Source organism: Hemicordylus capensis, chromosome 5 (genome assembly GCF_027244095.1).
Source record: "Hemicordylus capensis ecotype Gifberg chromosome 5, rHemCap1.1.pri, whole genome shotgun sequence".
In the NCBI taxonomy this organism is placed as follows: domain Eukaryota; kingdom Metazoa; phylum Chordata; class Lepidosauria; order Squamata; family Cordylidae; genus Hemicordylus; species Hemicordylus capensis.
Window position 1 is genome coordinate 181,589,987 of NC_069661.1, and position 5,029 is coordinate 181,595,015.

The following is a 5,029-nucleotide window of genomic DNA, read 5'->3' on the forward strand; positions in this document are numbered from 1 at the left end:
GGGGCCACATTCCACAATCTCGGGGCAGCGACTGAGAAGACCCGTCTCTGTGTAGCCACCAAACAAGTTGGCAGTAACTGGAGATGGACCTCCTCAGATGACCTCAATGGGCAGTGGGGCTTGAAATGAAGAAGACACTCTCTTAAATACCCGAGGCCTAAGCCGTTTAGGGCTTTATAAGTTATAACTAGCACATTGTAGTTTGTCTTTTTACCATCTATATGAAGCCGCTGTGTCAGGTCATTTCCCAGTTTGGGGTGAGATTTCATCAATATGCTGATGATACTCAGCTATATATTGCCATCCCAGACCATTTTGGGGATGCTGTTTCTGTTTACTCGATGCCTGGAAGCTATTAAGGTCTGGATGAATCAAAACAAGCTCAGACTGAATCCCACTAAGACTGAATTACTTTTATTCAGCCCTCGTAATGGCCAACAGCTGGATGTGAACCTTGTTTTAGATGGGGTGGCGCTGCCCTCAAAAGAGCTTGCTCGTGATTTGGGGGTCCTTTTGGACTCGCGCCTCCTGCTTGAGCAGCAGGTGGAAGCTGCGACCAGAAGTGCTTTTGATCAGCTTCATCTGGTTCGCCAATTACACCCTTACCTTGATTGGCAGGCATTAATGACAGTGACTCATGCCTTTGTTATCTCCCGTTTAGACTATTGTAGCGCTCTATATCTAGGGTTACCTTTGAGGACGATCAGGAAGCTGCAGTGGGTCCAGAATGCAGCGGTTCGCCTACTCATGGGTGCCAGAAAATATGACAGGGTAACACCTCTCCTACAGTCATTGCACTGGTTGCCTATTTGCTTCCGAGCTCAATTTAAGGTCCTGGTTCTGACCTTCAAATCCTTGTGGGGCCTGGCGCCTGTCTACCTACAGACCTGCCTCTACCATCCAGTTACATCCCATCTGGTTAGATCATCATAGATGGCCCTTCTGTTGGTCCCTGATTTCTGAGATGTTCGGGGCTCTAGGACCCATGAAAGGGCCTTTTCAGCTGCTGCCCTGCTCCTTTGGAACTCCCACCCCCTATAGATCCGGCTAGCCCCTTCCTTACCGATCTTCAAATCGCTATTGAAAACTTTTTCTTTGCCAAGCTTTTGCCCTGCAGTTCATTTTTCTGTTCTTTGGTAGTTAATTTAGTTTTTAATTTAAAATGTAATTTTTAATGTTGCTTGTTTGCATGTTGTTGTGCACCACCCGGAGTCTTCGGAGTGGGCGGTATATTAAATGTCTCAAACAAACAAATAAGTAAATAAATACAGGCAGTAATGGGCTGGATGAGGGGTAACAAATTGAAGCTGAATCCAAGCAAGACAGAGGTGCTCATTGTGGAGGTTCAGAATCTGAGGGATGAGTTGGATCTCCCTGTTCTGGATGGAGTTACACCCCTACGTACCTTAAGAGTACTCCCAGGTGAAGGTATTGCAGGTGGAGGCTATGGCCAGGAGTGCTTTCTATCAGCTTCGGCTGATTCAACAGCTATGTAGGGCTGCCTTTGTACATAGTTTGGAAACTTCAGTTAGTTCAGAATGCGGCAGCCAGATTGGTCTCTGGGGCAACCCAGAGAGACCATATTATGCCTATCTTGAAACAGTTGCACTGGCTGCCAATATGTTTCCGGGCAAAATACAAAGTGCTGATTATTACCTTTGGTGATATTACCCTCTGGTCTGTCTCCAGTTATCACTGGTACGTCTGTTGGCGAGTCAGAGGAGGGCCTTCTCTGTAGCTGCTCCTGGACCATGGAATGCACTCCCTGCAGAAATCTGTAATTTGAATTCTTTATTGGCTTCCAAGAGAGCCCTCGAAACCTATCTGTTTGGCCTGGCCTTCCTTCCAGGGTTTTTAAATTGTTGTAAATGGTTTTAATGTAGTAATGGGGTTTTTCAGGGGTTTTAAATTGTTCTGATAGTTTAATTGTTATTTTTATGGTGTTTAATAATTTTTGTTTTAACTGTTAATTTATTTTAATTGTTTTGTTTTTAATTGTAAACCACCCTGAGCCATTTTGGAAGAGCAGTATAGAAATTGAATAAATAAATAAATAATGTACTGATGAGGTGTAAGTATGTGCAACCTTGTGAGTTGATAGTGGCAGGATAGAAATAAAGCAATGAGGCATTTGGGGTGTGAGTTGGGGGAAGCGGAGGTAATGGCTGGTCACACCAGGAGTTGTGACTGATGTTCTATAAAAAGATTTTTAAAACCACCCACTGCTAATTATGAAAATGGAATCAGAAACAGCTGCTTGGTGTCCTTTTTAATGAAGATGATCTGGATGACAAGGCATATTCACCATAACACTCTTATTATAACGGAACACAAACATTCATATATAAGTAAAACTAATACTGTTGAATTCTTCAGCTATAGACAGACATCTGTATTGACATCTGTAGAGTTATTGAAATTGAAAGAAGGAGAAGCAGCAGCAGCAGCCGCCACCTTAAGTGGCACAGTGGGGAAATGCTTGACTAACAAGCTGGAAGTTGCCCGTTCAAATCTCCGCTGGTATGTTTTCCAGACTATGGGAAACACCTATATCGGGCAGCAGTGATATAGGAAGATGCTGAAAGGCATCGTCTCATACTGTGCGGGACGAGGCAATGGTAAACCCCTCCTGTATTCTACCAAAGAAAACCACAGGGCTCTGTGGGTGCCAGGAGTCAAAATTGACTTGACGGCACACAAGAGTGTGCCTTTAGAGTTATTGAGAGGATTTGTCTCCAGAAAGGGAACAAACGGTACTCAAGTTATTTGTTTACTATGACTAAGAAGCGATTGCAGATGCTTTTCATATATTTCACTTCAGAATTTTTCACTCCCGCTGCTTTTCAACCAGCAGATTGATGCTTTAGGGTCACTTAAGGGTAAATATGCAAACATTCAGTTATCATTACTAAATGAATTCTTGCCATTTACATATCATTATCCACACATGTGGCTACTAAAGGAAAATATTGAGCTAGTGACCATTTCATTGTACCTTAGGACAGAGGTTCCAGTGGGGGTAATTGATTAAAACTACATGTATTTTGGATTACATCATTACATATATATCTGTCTATTTAGCAACAATGTACTGGCAAACTTTTCCAGCCACACAATTCTGTAACATAATGTATGGTCCTGCCTAGTTAACCATGTGAAGAGATTTGTTTCCATGGAAACTAGAGAATTTGAAGTGGGGAACAGAGTTAGAACAGTGGCTGCTGCAGACACAATTTGCTTTACAGCCAAATAAATGAACATAGCTCACTTTAAAGATATTATTACTTTGACATTTCACCAGGAAAAATATCCTGGTTCAAGTGAAGCCCAGTAAACATGAAATCAAGCAGTGATGAAGAAAAGAATTGTAGTCTATAAAGAGTTTTGAGCTGATGAGCTTAAAGGAGATATGATTTACTCAGCAAATGAAAAAAAAACCATTTTCCAAAATATAATTAAAAATTGGCATTTAATGGAAGGCTTTGCTCACATTTTATAAAAGTGAATATCAGTCAGGAAAGTCATATGGATTCAGTGTGTGTTAAGGTTCAGGAGACAGCACTTCAATGAAGCTAAAAGACCATAAAAATAGGGTATTGTTTCACTGATTGTGCAGTTAATCTAGGGTGTTCACATTATTAAAATTGATGAGGTAATATATTTTAATAGATTACTTCATTTAATAGATAAGTCAATCCAATCAAAGATGGGGGTGGGAGGGAAGGAAAGGTGGAAAATCATTCATGGAGGATCTCATTTTTCCAGCCTTCCACTTTTCAGATTTCTGATAAAGCTAGTGAGCTAAGTACAGCTATATATTCTATGACAAATGATGAATGTTAGAGTTAACTGCCAAAAGTTTCTGTGAAACCTTCTATGAAGTGGTGGAAGGACCAAGTTCTTTGCTATTTTTAAAATTGATATGACCAGTGAACTGCACACAAAAATATGTAGACATAAGGGTTCCTTTCTTTGTAATGAAATTATATTTGTTTGAAAATATTTGTTTATGTATGTTCCCATTTGTCCATATATTTATCCTAGAACCTTTATTCTAGGCATTGGGACGATGAGACAAATGACTACGCATTCCCTAAGGAGAATTTTTAGTTTTCTGTATCCCCATATCTTCTTGGAGTTGTCAGAGTGATGCACTTCAGGAGAGCGCTACATGTCTTTTGAACCTGACATTGGTAGAGGTTTCAATTCTGACAATTCTCTTTTTTAATCCTTTCTTTTTGTGCTATTTATTGCATCTTTTGTTACTAAACATATGCAGCCATAAAGCTGTTGGGAAACAGTTGGCACACTGGGAAAACGAAATAATCTTGTAAACAGGTACATCAAGATATTAAAGATCACAAATCTGCATTTCCCTCACTTGCTATATTATGTCATCAACATCATTACGTTGTATGCTATATTATGTTTTATATATATGTGTTATCATCACATCAGGAAATGGCATTGACCCAGGGGCGTAACAGGGTGGAGTGGGCCCAGAGACAAATTTTTTAAATGGGCCCCTCGCTGATACACATACACATACTTCACATGTGACTTGCCTCTAGGGGGCCCCCAGGCAGCCGCCTCCCCTTGCCTAATAGTAGTTACGCCCCTGCATTGACCCCTTAAATGGGCTGGATGAGGGATAATAAACAGAGGCTGAATCCAAGCAAGACGGAGATGCTCCTTGTTGGGGGATGAAATCTGCAAGACAGGATAGAACTTCCTGTTCTGGATGAGGTTACACTCCCCCAGAAAGAACAGGTTTTTAGCTTGGGAGTATTCTTGGGCCCAGGTCTCACCCTGGTGCCTCAGGTTAAGGCTGTGGCCAGCTGTGACTGATTCAGCAACTCCACCAGTTTCTTGAGAATGACCTGAAAATAGTGGTGCACCAGCTAGTAACCTCCAGGTTGGACTACTGCAATGCACTCTATGTAGGGCTGCCTTTGTATGTAGTTTGAAAACTTCAGTAAGTTCAAAATGCAGCAGCCAGATTGGTCTCTGGGGTATCCCAGAGAGAACA